This window comes from Spea bombifrons, chromosome 5 (assembly GCF_027358695.1).
Source record: "Spea bombifrons isolate aSpeBom1 chromosome 5, aSpeBom1.2.pri, whole genome shotgun sequence".
Classification (NCBI taxonomy): domain Eukaryota; kingdom Metazoa; phylum Chordata; class Amphibia; order Anura; family Pelobatidae; genus Spea; species Spea bombifrons.
In genome coordinates, this window is record NC_071091.1 from 58,090,685 (window position 1) to 58,106,597 (window position 15,913).

A 15,913-nucleotide genomic window follows, 5' to 3' on the forward strand; every position below is an offset into this window, starting at 1 on the left:
GTTTTCCTCCTATTATTTATCTTTCAGGCAGTGTTATAGTGTTAGACAATTTTAAGGGGCATTCCTGACATCATATGCACAGTGACGCATATGATAGCCTAGAGGTCCTTTGACATTTTCATTTTACCTGTTAAGCAGGCAGGGGGCCAATTGCCACCCAAGTGAGTCTAAAATTCTTCAAAAAGATCCAGGCGGCTTGGTCTTGTAGAGGCAGGAATGTGGTTTGATCTTGTAATATGATGTTACATGACCCTGCACTAATAGCGTGGCTGAACAGCTACAAAGAAGGTTCTGAGCAAGGTAACGCTGTGTTGATTGTAGGCTTGGTGTGATAATAGAGAAAACATGTGTGACTAAGCATGTATGTGTAAGTGTGTGTTCATGTGAGTGTGTAAGTGTGAACATCAATGTGTAATTGTAAGTGGGAGAGTGAGTGTGTTAGCATGTGTGTAAGTGTGTGTGCAATGCAATGCAATGGAGTGTGAGTGTGTATGAGTTAGTGTGTGTTAGCTTGAGTGTTTATGTGTGTGTTTTAGCATGAGTGTGTATGCATAAGTGTATGTACAAGTGTGTGTTAATGTGTGTATGTGTGTTAGCATGAATATGTATGTGTGTGTTAGAGTGCAAGTATGTTAGTTTGAGAGTGAATGTCTAAATATGTTTGTGTTATGTGGGGGACAAGGGGCTGGGGAGGCACTTGGCTTTACCTGCCTCTGGACAAGAGGGTGCCAAACCCCACTCCCAGCTGTTAAGTAGGGAGAAGTGAATATCAGTTTTTATAATTAACATTGAAATATATATACACCGATCAGCCATAACATCATGAATAACACTGATAATCTTGTTATCATGGCACCTGACAGTGGGTGGGATATATTAGGCAGAAAGTGAACATTTCATGATGTTTTAGAAACAGGAAAAATGGGCAAGCGTAAGGATCTGAGTGACTTTGACAAGGACCAAATTGTGATGGCTAGACGACTGGGATCTCCAAAACTGCAGCTCTTGTGGTCTGCATTGGTCAGTACCTATCAAAAGTGGTCTAAGGAAGGAGAAGAGGTGAACCGGTCGACAGAGTCATGGGCGGCCAAGGATCATTGATACACGTGGGGGGCGGAGGCTGGCTTGCGTGGTCACATCCAACAGACGAGCTACTGTAGCTCAAATTGCTGAAAAGGTTACATTGGTTTTGATAGAAAAGGGTGAGAATAAACATTGTATGGCAGTATGCAGTATGCCATGTTGCATATGGGGCTGTGTAGCCACAGACCAGTCAGGGTGCCCATGTTGACCCCTGTCCACTGCTGAAAGCACTTACAAATGGGCACATGAGCATAAGAACTGGACCACGGAGCAATGGAAAAAGGGGGCTCGGTCTGGTGAATCAAGATAACTTTTCACCCTGGTATTTAGGCTATTTTTAACCCTTTTCTGATACCCTTTGCTTCTTTTAACCCTTTGCATGCCAGGGTCAGGATACATTTGTCCCCATGGGAGGCAAGGCAGTTTCAGGATTTTTGCTACAGTTACATTTAGGTGACAACTTTAGAAACGCTTTAATAAATTCCAAATCACATATTAAAAGCACCTCAAACTAAATTTTCTTAAAATATACCATCTCCTTAGCAAAATGAAGCTGTATAGGTATGTAGTTATACTATACCTATATTTAGATCACAGTGTGGAAATTATTGCAGGGTAGATATACATAAGGGGTTAAGTCCCATAATCTTACTAAAGAAACAAACTTGCTAGTTAAGAAACATGTCCACACCCTTTATTTTACCCCTGGTGCACCTGCTTTTGTGCGCTATCAGTATTCTGGCTAAGCATGATTGGAATAGTTATAATAAAAGTTTTATATTACATTCATTTTATTCAATTTAATAACAATGTCAGCTACCTTAGATCCTTATGGCTGTTTAAGATTTTTTGCGCCATCATCAGTTAGCATGGGAGCAAGCCGTCATATTAACCCTTTAATAACCCATTGTAACGTTTTGTTGTTACTCGCCAAATGGCTCAGAACATTTTTTGACTGTGACCTGAAAACTTCCCCCCTCAGTTTGGGACAGAAACCCTGACCCAGGGTCAAACCCTGCAAGTTCCCAGGTATGCCCAAAAGTCAAGAAACTTGAGCCTGAGGACATTGATACTTCCCTGCAGAGGAAAGTGCCTTATGTGTTATATATATATGTTCAGTCTAGTATATTGATAAAGATTTTTTTTCTGACCCCCGAGTCAGGACTTACCCAATGGTGGCTCTTCTTATATGGCTGATTAGAACTCTAAGCTGCTGGGCAGCACCAGTACTACATTCTCTGCTATGGAAGAAATCAAATGCATGTTAGAGAATGGTGCAGAAGACAAAGTTTGCCGGAGGCATTGGAAACCTTAGTACCAGCCAAGGGCTCATTATAGAATTTAAAATACTGAGATTTGCTTGAATGCAGATAAGCTTGTCTTTGGCTTCTGCTCTTAATATGCAACCTTGCACATGGATAAAGGAGCGTATTTTTTTCTTGGAATATTTGTGGGTATTGCCCAAATGTGGCCTATAAAAATATTGCCTATTAGCATATGTGCAAACACCAAATAATAGTTGCAATCCTATATAAAGCAAATGAGGCTGTACATACACATCTGGGTACTTGTCAGGCATGACATAATAGATGTCTGTAATAATGCATCTTATCATGTGAATGATCTTCTAATGTACAATGTTTCCCCCCCTTCATAATTTATGGCATATTTTCTAACAAAGTATTTTTTTTTATTAGACAACCAGATTACATTATGCTTGGGATACTTTATCATAATGCCCTGCCAAATAGATTATTTTCTTTTGTAACAGATTTTTGGCCTTGAAATGCTTTGAACAGTTGCCCACCTAGGTCAGCCTGCTCCTGTTCACCCTCAGTTTCCGGTACTCCTTTCTAGCAGCAAAACCTAACTTAAGCTTTTTCCTCCCAGAAAAATGTTTTCCCTTATGTCAGAGATAACAGACTTATTTTATTTGCATACGTTTGCCCATCGTGGGAGAAAGTGGAGGTCTATGATTCCATTTTTCAAATATGGATGTACCTGATCTGTCAACTAATATTGTTTTAGAGAAATGTGAAATTTCTCATGGTAAGCTCCAGCTTTAATGTCGGTTGCCAAGGAAACAAGTGAAATGTGGAAATGCCATGCAGCTCGCAGTGCCATCTAAAGCAGATCTGTTAACCTCATAGGGCTTGCAAAATATTAGGCTCTAATTTAGATCCAAGAATACGTATTAGATGAGTAAAACCAATGTCAATGTATTATTGTTATTTGGTATGTGATATCTATATACATTTTTGCACATTTCTGCTGGTTTCAATGCGTTGGATAGATTGCATCCTGTGGGTTTTGTTAGTCAAAAGGCAAAAATAACACATAGATTGGTTCATTAGCATGTAAAGTGTACCAAATTGTTAAAGATCATGTTGAATCTGCTGTGGCTGGTAACCTCATAGGTTAGACAGCTTTGATCATAACACATAGCTTTTCACAGTCATATCCATTTATATAATTAACAATAGCATTCGCCATCCAGAGGAGTGACATTATGATGAGGAAAGGAGACGTTTGCATGTATACACATAAAATATAACGTGTGGAATTATTGCAGCTGAAATTAACATTATGTTGTGTTGGTTATAGTGTTTTGAAATACACTGCTGAAAAGTTAATTAGATGTATAGAATGAACGTATTCGGTCAAGTAAGATTGGACTATCAGTTTTAAATATCTCCTACTGCATTTTACAGTAGAAGCAGAATGTGAAACATGAAGGCAATAGCAGTATTCTGGCAAGCGCTGCTTCGTAGAAACAGATTGGCAGCAACAATTAATAATCCATGACATTTTCTTTCTGTTTGTTCATTAAAAAAAAAAAGTGGCAGACTCTGGTTATCTCCCAAGTGGCATCATGGAAGTTTAAAAGCATTTAACACAGCTATAAAATGGCATAGAAAACATTTCCTGAAATTAGTGATTTTTCTTGTGTGCTACAATGTGATATTCTGTATTTTACATGAATTTTAGCATTGGTCATACCTAAGAAAAGATTAAGGCATTTGAGGTCCTGGAACAATTAGACAAGATACTGAACCACATTTGCTGCTTGCCTCCCGGATGTCCTTCATAGGAAATCCTTCCTGCTCCCTCACTGACTTTGCTCGCCAGAAAGTGATGTCATTCCCGGAAGTAGAAACGACATCATATCCCAGCACAGAGTGTCAGTTAAGAAGCTACAGGTCACAATACTTACCATCTTCTATAAGTAATGTGGCCTGTAGCTCCCACACTGTGCTGTGCATATGGAAGTGATGTTACCTCCTGGCGCACAGTGTCAGAGCTACAGGCCACAGTACTTACAGAATGTACTCACTATGCTGTGCACACAGAAATTACATCGCTTCTCAGTGTACAGTGTCAGTGAGGGAGCTACAGGCTGTAGTACTTACTTAAAAAAAATCCTAACTTTAGTATTGTCCGCAACCTAGAAATGCGGTATCCTCTGACGAAGCTGGCATGTAGCATGGTTATTTTTTCCGAAACCGGCAAAATTTATTAAAATTCTAATTTGTATGACTCCGCAAGTCTACTTACCACATCCTGTAAGTACTGAGAGGTATGGGTCCTTCACAGCGCTGGGACCCTGGAGCTCTCTGTGCTCCGCTATTAATCCAGCTCTGGTCATACTACAGATTAAGTTTAAATTTTCAACATTATGGCAATGCCTCCTATTCATGTTCCATCCTAAGCAGTCATCCAGCAGGTAGCGCCCTGCTTATAGGCACTCATGCCTCTCCCTAGCCAGAATATCTTGAAGCAACCAACATAATATAAAAATGCTCAATGAGAATATAGCCTATTCATGCAAAGACCATGCCCTTCCCCACAGTATTTACTTTATTTACAAATTTTCCATATATCACCTCCCCCGGATATAAGCACAAATAAAACTAGAGGTTATCAAATATCCATCGTTATAAAAGCTAAGTGTTCCCGAATAAAATTATTATTATTAGACATCACAAAAACAGTCATGTGAGTTAAATGTGATGAATACAGTGCTCACTTAATATGTTTACAGCAGGAAGACTTTCATAAATAATTCTTGAAGCTTCCCCGACAGTGAAAAATTGAACAGGTTAATAATGCAAATACAGATAACATCCTCATGCTCCGCTGGTTAAATTACCAAACATGGAGGGCAAAATAAGATTTTCATACCAACATATAATTTATGAAGCAATACATCTCTTACAGTCAACTGCAACCACAGCACGACATGGCATTTTCTCAGGGGGAGCTTGCATAAACTGTCTCCAAGCTCATCAATAACAGCAGAGCATTACAATGAATCAAGTATCTCTAGTATAAAAAGCGCAAAGTAAGGTTAACCTAATGAGTCATGCAGTATGTATGTGTATATGTGCACATGTGTGTGTGTGTGTGTGTGTATATATATATATATATATATATATATATATATATATATATATATATATATACACACACATATATATATATATATATATAGTGTGTGTGTACACACTTCCATTCAAATGTTTGGGGTCACTTAAAAATGCCTTAGTTTTTGAGGCAAAAGCAAATTTTGTCCATTAAAATATCATGATATTGATCAGAAATACAGTGTAGACGTTGTAAATGTTGTAAAGGGCTATTGTATCTGGAAATGGCTGATTTTTTTATAGAATATCGTCATAGGTGTACAGAGGCTCTTTATCAGCAACCATCACTCCTTTGTTTCAAAAAGGAAACAGGGTAAGGGGAAATTTGAAATGCAATGGAACTATAGTAAGAAGAAAAAATATATAGTGAAAATATATATGAGTAGTTTCTGCGATATTTCTCTGGCAAGGTGGCCAAGAATGAATTACCACAGCCACTTAAATCACCACAAGAAAAACATTCTTGTTGTAACTGGGACTGAGAGTTGGAAATGTGGTTTGATGAAAGTCTTCTTGTGTACAGGGCCATCATTTAGTTTGTTAATATGGGGAAATTATTATGATAGCTTTACAGATGGACACAACTTCTGGGCCACATCCTGACTGATGGCAGCCCATTCTTGCATAATCAATGTTTACAGTGTGTGAGAATTTGTGGGTTTTTGCTTGTCCATCCGCCTCTTGAGGATTGGCCCCAAGTTCTCAATGGGATTAAGGTCTGAGAAGTTTACGGGCCATGGACCCAAAATTCCAATGTTTTGTTCCCCGAGCCACTTTTGCCTTATGCTGGAAAAGGCATTATTTGTTATCAAACTGTTCTTGGATGGTTTGAAGACGTTTCTCTTAAAACATGTGTTGGTACCATTCTTTATTCATGTCTGTGTTCTTAGGCAACATTGTGAGCAAGCCCACTCCCTTGGCTGAGAAGCAACCCCACACATGAATGGTCTCAGTGTGTTTACTGTTGGCATGACACAGGACTGATGGTAGCGCTCACCATGTCTTTTCCGGATAAGCTTTTTTCATGATGCCCCAAACAATCGGAAAAGGGATTCATCAGAGAAAATTACTTTATCCCAGTCCTCAGCAGTCCAATCCCTGTTCCATTTGCAGAATATCAGTCTGTCCCTGATGTTTTTCCTGGAGAGAAGTGGCTTTTTTGCTGCCCTTCTTGACACCAGACCATCCTCCAAAAGTCTTCGCCTCACTGTGGGTGCAGATGCGCCCACACCTGCCTGATGCCATTCCTGAGCAAGCTCTGCACTGGTGGCGCCCCGAACCAGCAGCTTAATCAACTTTAGGAGACGGGTCTGGCTCTTGCTGAACTTTCTTGGGCACCCTGTTCTTCACAACAATTAAACCTCAATCCTTGAGGTTCTTGATGATCCGGTAAATGGTTGATTTAGGTGCAATCTTACTAGCAGCAATAACCTTGCCTGTGAATGCCTTTTTGTGCAAAGCAATGATGACAGCACATATATTTCCTTGCAGGTAACCATGGTTAACAGAGGAAGAACAATGAATTCAAGCACCACCTTCCTTTAAAGCTTCCAGCCCCCAACACTCTCAGCTGTGTTAACGAGAGAATCGCTGACATGATGTCAGCAGGTCGTTTTGGGGCAGAGCTGAAATGTGGTGGAAATATTTTTTTGGAGATTAAGTTAATTTTCATGGCAAAGAGGGAATTGATTGCAATTCGTCTGAAATTCATAACATTCTGGAGTATATGCAAATTCCTATCATCTATACTGAGGCAGCAGACTTTGTGAAAATTAATATTTGGGTCATTCTGAAAACTTTTGACGACTGTACTAAATGCTTGATAACATTTAAATTTAGGACTTTTTAGCAGGTTAAGGAAACAGGAGAATGTATCTCAACTTAAAGGCACTTCAGCCATTATATGCATTTGCATATGATAACGAGTGTCTTCATATAGCCTTATAAAGACTGTCTTTTTTGTATAAAGGGATGTATAAAGGGATTTGTATAAATGTATAAAGGGACTTGGCAGAATCATCTCCATGCCCCCCAGCTTCCATAAGGGCTAGTCAGCTTCAGTTCTGGTTCTCATCAGAGATCTAGGGGCAGCCAGAACTGTTGCAAGACTTGGACAGTAGAGATGGTGGTGTGCCACAGTTTGGGAGCTGCAGCATTTTCATGGGGTAAGTGTTTTTAAAATTACAGATAAAAATGCATATTAAAGTACTTACAAAGTACTTTAATATACATTGTTTCATTTGAGGGCCTGTATGGGACATTGGACTGTATATTCCCAATCATCATACCTGGGAACTTCTTAGCGCCGGCTACCCGGAGCATTATCTTGTGGGACGCAACCAGGACTTCCCACTGACATCAGCGGGTGATCCCGCTGATGTTGGCGGGCGGTTCTGCTGACGTCGAGGGCGTTCCCGCTGATGTCAGAGGGTGTTCCCACTGACATCATGGGAAACACCCCCCATTTAAAGGGGAAATGGGCAGGGAGTGGGACATGTCAAGACCCCGCTCCCGCGACCTGGAGGATTCGGGTATTGACCCATAAAACCAGAGAAGCGGTGCTTCACCCGGAGATCTCCGGGTCAAACCCAGAGAGTTCCCAGGTATGCCAGTCAATACTGTATAAATTGCTTAAAGATCTTTGAGCTATATTTAAGCAAACAAATAGAAATAGAAAGCGGAATATTTAAGGAGAAAATAACATCACAATATTGAGAACAGGTAAATATGGAGATAAAACCATCCACAGCAACAGGCATGAAGGTACAAGCATAAAAATATAGACAGTTATATTTTGTGATATTCATTTTTGTGCTTATCACTTCTGCCTAAGCGTGTGACTAAAGATAAAATTGGAAAAGCATTGTACCATGAAATGTCGCACTAAGGCCAAGAACCTAAAATTTCTGAAAATTAGAGAGGGAGAGATCATCATTACAAGGTAGCCTTGTTCTGCACTGTGAGTACTGAAATGGTAGATGGCTTATGGTGAGAAAATTACTGGAAAATTCAAGAATAGAGCAAACAAAATCAGCTATTATGTTATCATCTAAAAAATATAGTTCGCTAAATGAAAGTGATAACATTGCTTTTTTTCTAATGCCCAGCTATATATTACAGTCTTCTAGTCTTCTAGTCCTCTTGCTTAAATGGCAAGTTTCAGTACCCACATTTTTATGACATCACAGTAATGGAAGGCTGTCATTTATAATGATTACTCAACTGTTGTAATGTAGCTGGAATGAAACTGAGCCTTCTTTCTCCATCTCAGGGTAGAAAGAAAAGAAGTCAGAATCTTTGTAGGGCACAAAAAGAGAATAAAAGATTAAAAGATGTTACCAGTGGTATATTCTGACCTAGGCTGACCCCAGAAAGAAAGAAGGTAGTTTGGGATTCCCAGGATCCCCTATTAACCAATGGTGGGTGACAGTCCATCCACTGTGCCAACAAAGCAGGGGCGTCCAACATACCAGGGCAACCAGGATCACAGGATCGCAAGGGCCCTGCTGCTTACCTGTGGGTTGCTCGCACACACTGTGCAAGCAGTGTCTTTTGTACCGCACAGGGGAAGCGGCACCCAGCAGAGTCACATGAATTTACATCACAACACATGACTCTGCTCCATTCCTGCTTCTTCTGTGCGGTACAAGAGGATGTGAACAACGCAGAGGGAAGCAGTGGCCCCTGCGGAAGTCTGTGAGCAGCACCGAGAGAGCTGCAGTGCAGGTAAGGGAGTGGGGGAGGGTATGCGTGATTGAGGGAATGAATCTGAATGAATGAGTATATGAATGAGTGTGTGGTAGCATTGATGTGTAAGTGGGGGGGCATGGCACAGGGAGGCTGTAAGTAATGTGCAGACCCCATACTGCTGTGAGCATCAATACACAAGGGGGGCGGCTAGCCAGGTTTCAGCATGTACTGGCTGACTTGGCATGATAGTAGTGTGATTGCTATTAGCAATCACAGTCCTATCATGCCCAGGTGCCAGTTGGAACCTGGGTATGCCTGGGCATGATAGGAGTGTGATTGCTGTTAACAATCATATATATACACCGTATTTGCTCGATTATAAGACGACCCTGATTATAAGACGACCCCCCCCAAATCTGAATATTATTTTAGGAAAAAAAGAAAAAGCCTGAATATAAGACGACCCTATAGGAAAAAAGTTTTACAAGTAAATGTTAATTCATCTAAACTATTTTTTTTATTAAAGCTATGATTGAGAAAAATATTTTGCTTTTATTTCCTTCTATTTCCAACCTGTCCCCCAGTTATGCACATCTGCCCCAGAAATGCCTTATACCCCCTATATGCCACTGTGCCCCATGATATGCCTTTTAACCCTCTAAATGCCACTGTGCCCCATGATATGCCTTTTAACCCTATATGCCACTGTGCCCCATGATATGCCTTTTGACCACCTATGTGCCACTCTGTCTCCAGAAATGCCTTATACCCCTATATGCCACTCTGGCATTTAGAGGGTTAAAAGGCATATTATGGGGAAGAGTGGCATATAGGGAGGTTTAAGGCATTCAGGAGGCAGAGTGGCGTATAGAGGGTTAAAAGGCATTTCACAGAGCACTCTGCCTCCAGAAATGCCTTATGCCCCCCATTTAACACTCCCCCCCCCTCCCTCCTCCAAACTTACCGGTGCTTCTGACTTCCCTGTCATGTAGCCGGGACTGCGTGTAGATCCCACGCACTTCCGCTGCAGCCGGAAGGAGGCGTGGCTAGCAGCGGGGGTTGTCTGCGTCCATCGAGCAGACCTTCCGTGACTGTCAGATCAGAGTTCTCTGATCTCTGACAGCCGGGGAAGGTCTGCGCGAATCGCATAGACATCTACACGCTGCCCCAGCTACACACCGGGGACTCAGAAGTACCGGTATATGGGGCGGGGGGGGGACACAGAAGGATCCAGGTCCCCTGCAGCTGCGAGGGATCTGGATCTTAGTCATCTCATAGTCAGACCTATTAGAGGTCTGATTATAAGACAACCCCGATTATAAGACGAGGGGTATTTTTCAGAGCATTTGCTCTGAAAAAAACCTCGTCTTATAATCGAGCAAATACGAGATATATATATATATATATATATAAATATTAATATTGTTTAATTTTTTGTCCAATTTTGGTGCGTTAACCATACTTTTATTAAAAGTAAGTAACACACCAAAATTGGACAAAAAATACAATAACAATATTAATTTATATATGATTGTTTACAGCAATCACACTCTTATCATGCCCAGGCAACCAGTACATGCTGGAATCTGGGTATGCCTGAGATTGCTGTTAGAAACATAGGCAGAGTAGATTGACCAACTGTGCCAGAAGCCATATATCAACCCCTTAAGATATATGCTTATGCCTTATCACGGGAAAACAGCCAGTTAAGGACCTATGATGTGCCTGGCACATTATGGCATTAAATACGCTTAGAAAGAGATCAAAGGGTCTTCTGAGAACTGAGAAGATATATGGTTTGATGGGGGTAAATTGAACTGACTGCTTTAAACATCTCCCAAACAGGACATGGGGGTAGGATTCCCAGATTTGAAAAAAATGGTTTTGAAAAAGCAAAACGCTACTTGTACTTATTGCCCTATAATTTGCAAAAAACATTAAAAAAAATAGTATTTCTTAACTCAGGACAAATAGTAGAATCTATATACCATATTTTTTCATTAAGTTTTGTGGAGGAGTAAACACATTTTCAAATAAAAGTGAGAAAAAGTGCTTTTTAACTATTTTTTACCACATTATAGTAAATTAGATAATAAAATAATGGTATTTAAAGAAAGTCTTTCTTGTTCTGAAAAGAAAACCATATATAACTTGTGTGAGTACACCTAAATGAAAGAGAAGAAAATTACAGCTACACACAAGCACCAGAAAAATGTTAAAAAAGCCTTGGCCACGAAGGGTACAAAAAGAAAGAAACAGCCTGGTCCTTAAGGGGTTAAACACCTACTAAATAATATTAGCAGCTGTTGATTTTACAATCAGTTGAAACAATTGAAAACTGAGGTATAGAATAACCGAATGTTAATGATGTCATCGATAAAATCATTCATTGTTTTCAACTATATTTATTGTTTATTTTTATTATACAATTAAAATACTTGTTTTACTTTCAACAATTCTGTTAAACATCTTGTAAACCGAAATCAAGTAATCTCTTAATCTCTTTTGTTCTGCAGAGAATACATAATCTCTTTAAACCCTTCCTAAAACACGTTGTTGTACTACAAATAACAGAACAGAAAGTAATGCAGCAGTGGCTGTTTTCACACCATTGTTCTTTATACCAACTAATAGCCACTCTATTTATAAAAAAAAAATTGGATTATAATCAATACTGTTTTCTAAACTAATAATTCACATAATTATTAGTTATTTTATTATTAAAAAGGTTGGAATACAGCACTCAGTAGTGAGATGGTGCATGAGCCAGGGTACCACCAAGTCCTTCAATAAATCCAAAATAAAGAAGCAGAGGCTCAGCACTCAAATGATAAGGTGAGTTTATTTCACGCAGGCAACGTTTCGACACACAGGTCTTTCTCAAGCCTTGAGAAAGACCTGTGTGTCGAAACGTTGCCCTCGTGAATTAAAGTCACCTTATCATTTGAGTGCTGAACCTCTGCTTCTTTATATTGGATTTACAAGAAGATGTAAACTTCATCTTATAGATTTACCAATGCATAATGTAGGGCTCAAATAGTGTTATTACGAGAAGACCGTTAATGAGATGTATTTTTCAAAATGCATCTTTGAGGAAGTGATACATGTTTTATCCACATTGAGTGCAGGTCTAAGGTAAAAAAAATAACTGTGTGTCAGTTTGCACCAGATTCCATAGTGGCCACTAGCTGCACCGCGTATGTATACCAGCTTCCCCAAGTGGTGGGAGGATGCATTGAATCCTTAACTAACTTGAATAGAAGTAATAAAAATGAAGATCAGTGGTTATGATGCTCATGCCTAGCTGAGATGAGACGGATACATATTCACCATTGCAAACAAAAACAACTTGTATACACTTAATTGTGAGAGAGTTGAAAAAAACTATTTGCAGGTTCATTAACCCACAAGCTTCTTGTGAGTAGCAAATGCATATGAACCAAGTTCAGGGGGTATGAGGTGATATGTACTTAAAAAACCCTGCACCAATGTAGTTTTGTACATTAGCAGCCCCAAGTGGTGAAAGGGTGCACTGCACTCTTTATTAACTTAGCTGACACTGCTTTAGCGGAACAGAGTTGTTTCAATTTAGTAAAACTATAGATTGTACGCATGCAAGCAGATCCCTCTTTATCTATTGTATCAGTTTGTTTTAGTCTGGCAATTCAAGTTTTATCATACCCATTAAATATATGTATTATATGAAGCCCTGTGTAAATTGTTTGCGCTATATAAATAAAAAATAATAGTAACCACGGCATGCATGTTAAACCTAAGGTTATTCTTGTCCATGTTACATAGTTTATCCTTCTTGGCTGCTTCTCATATTTACAATTCCTGTAAACATCAATATAAAGAAGCTATTTCCACTTAAGTATAAATTATTGATCAAACATATGCCACATGATGCAATATCAAAGATGTTAAATTGAAATAAGGATTTTTGAGAATTTTTTTTTTAAAATGTCCAATATGATGTTTTACTTTGATATGTAATACATATTATATAGAATACTAAATAGCAATATACTTTTTGCCATACTTGCCAGGTTTCACTCAGGTTATCAGGTCTTTAGGGTACACCCAATCCCCCCTTAATTCAACTCAACCCAATGCTTGATTGCAGACACACCCCAGGATAAGGGGAGCCTACAGGCAGCTAACTCTTGGAAGTTCCCATGTATGCCAACATTGTTTTTTTACAATATTTATGTTCATCAATAGTTGCATTGTGAGCTCTTTACATTGAATAGCAGGGCTCTAGCTTGTAGCCATTGAATTCATCAGTGGTTAAATGCAAACTCGTGTCTCAACTAGATTCCTGTGGAAAATATAAGATGTCTTTTAGAAAAGGTATTTCTAAACCAATATTTTGTGCTAGTGGAACAATCATTACAGATCAACATATTATCCTAACCCCTGAAAGTATTCAATTACTCACATTCTTTATAAAAATCCTATTTAAAATCAGATTTTTCATTGATCCATGTTGCAGCAAGCAGGGCTGTATAGCAGTACCATATATCAGCCTTTTAGGGGGGAGTCATCAGAGTTCCCAGTGGGGCTTAAATCAGTTCCCGATCAGTTCAAAGACTTTAGGGTGTACTATTATATCCTATAGGCCATATAACTCACATCCTTTATAATTTAATAGTACGTCCTAAGGTTCATAATTACCTAAGAAAAAAAAATGTTTTTGTTGGAAAGCCTTATAATTCCTTCGCTGTCTCCATTCATACTCCTCAGTAAAGTTAAATTGTAAACAGATACAATATTCAATAGAAGGCTGCTCATTGAAGACACTTTAAAAAATCAATAATGGTGTCGAAAGATTTTTCTAAGTAATAACTTGTCACAAGAATAAAATTCCTCAGTGTGTGTACAGTATATTGAATAAATGCTATTTTAAGGTAGGAAGAGGTCTTCGGTGTACTTCTTAGATTGTATTTCTGCTCTTTCGCATTTGGACTATGCAATCATTGAAAAATAAAAGAGCAACATGGTTAATCCTTTGAGGTTCAATCATATATTTTGTTTGTTCTTACTATAATTTAGTGCTAAATTAGGAAATGTGAAAGAAAAATCAGATTACACTGTATAACAAATATCAGTAAAATTTCGTCACTGATTAAAGTATGCACTATGGTGGTAGAGCCATGGACACATGCTTTTGACATATTTCAGCTAAATGTAATGCTTGAGAGTTAAAATTCTGATTAAAGTCAAATCGATTTGAATGCATTTAATTCACACAAAGTGCGACTCCAAAGAGTATTTAAAAAAAACTATAGTATACAGTGCTATTAATGGTAATGACTAGCAGAAAGAACACGAGACAAAGGCGTACAACCTCTAAAAAATCTAGCCCTCGCTCTTTTACCTTTAGAGACATATTGCACTATTTGCCTCATATAATTAACACAAGGTTTAACCTTTTTGGCATCATCTAATTAAATTTGTTGTATTTAACTGACTTCAGCCTAAAGTGGCTTAAATCACATAACATTATTATTATTATTATTATATACACTTTAAAGGTAAGGAGGTTAGCAAATACATAACAAATAACAGGAGTTGAGGACCTTCCCTGTGAGCTTGCCATCTAACTTTATTGTACTGTCATAAAATGCCCTGACAAGAAATGTTGGTTTATGAAAACCCGCTTGTGACCTTACAGTCTAAAGGAATTATATGAGTGATTGAGGAAAAAAGGAGGGGTAAAAACAGTAGCTCTCTTGTAGCAGTAATTAGGGGTAAGTTCTAGGTTTGGGGTAATAATAACTGTGAACAAAAGGCAATTACTGTAGTAATGTGGGACTAGAGAGCATTATTATATTAGTTTCTCAACAAAGGAAGTGTTGAGGGGAAGGAACAGACTAATTAGATCCCGTGGTTTTGGACTGGGAGTTTGCAAGTGAGTTTTAGACTAACACTGTAATAGAACTAAATCGCAGTCAGTGAATTGATCACTTAAGTAGCTTTTAGGGATGTAGAAGATTAACAACCAACATGAATGAGATCTTATTTAGTGTTTTTATTCAAACACTGCATCATTCAAAGACATCAAAACTAGATAGTAAAATACAAAATGGGGATTTTGCAGTACATCTATAAATTATTGAGCAAGATATAACAAAACATGTGTGACACATAAGAATCGCTACATGAGAGTACATCATAATTTTTTCTGACACTCCCAAGGAAAACATCAGCAAGAAAGATAATATCTGCTTAACCTGTTCCTCGGCTATGGTGGAGTTATAGTTGCCATGTAGTGCATCCCTAGATGTTGCCAATCCTGTATTGGCACACCATGGGTTGTAAACTGTGGTCCAACTTGCAAATTTCATTTTGCTTTCTCATGACTGAGGTAGAGCCTAGGTGGGCATCCCTTTTCCTCATGAAAATAAGAGACCACACAATTAAACAAAATTTAAACATGTATTAAAGTCAGCTATGGATAAATTGTCCACAGTGCATTTTACCTTGCAGCTCCACACTGTGATACTCAACACATACCTAAACAATGTTGTAAGCAGTTATCATGAATGTGCGAATGTACGCAAATTTACGTAAACATATTAACATATAACCAACCATTACATGAGCTGGAACGGAGCCAACCCATATATTTACCAACCATACCACTGATAACCAATGTAAATGTAACACCACCACAGGCTGGCATTGGCATACCAATTATATCCCTGTCCTAC

At 38.7% G+C, this 15,913-nt stretch overlaps 1 protein-coding gene across 1 annotated transcript in view; it reads left to right on the forward strand.

The window, feature by feature from the left end:
* GABBR2 (gamma-aminobutyric acid type B receptor subunit 2) overlaps window positions 1–15,913 on the forward strand; it is a 207,830-nt gene that overhangs the window by 83,623 nt on the left and 108,294 nt on the right. The window lies entirely within an intron of this gene.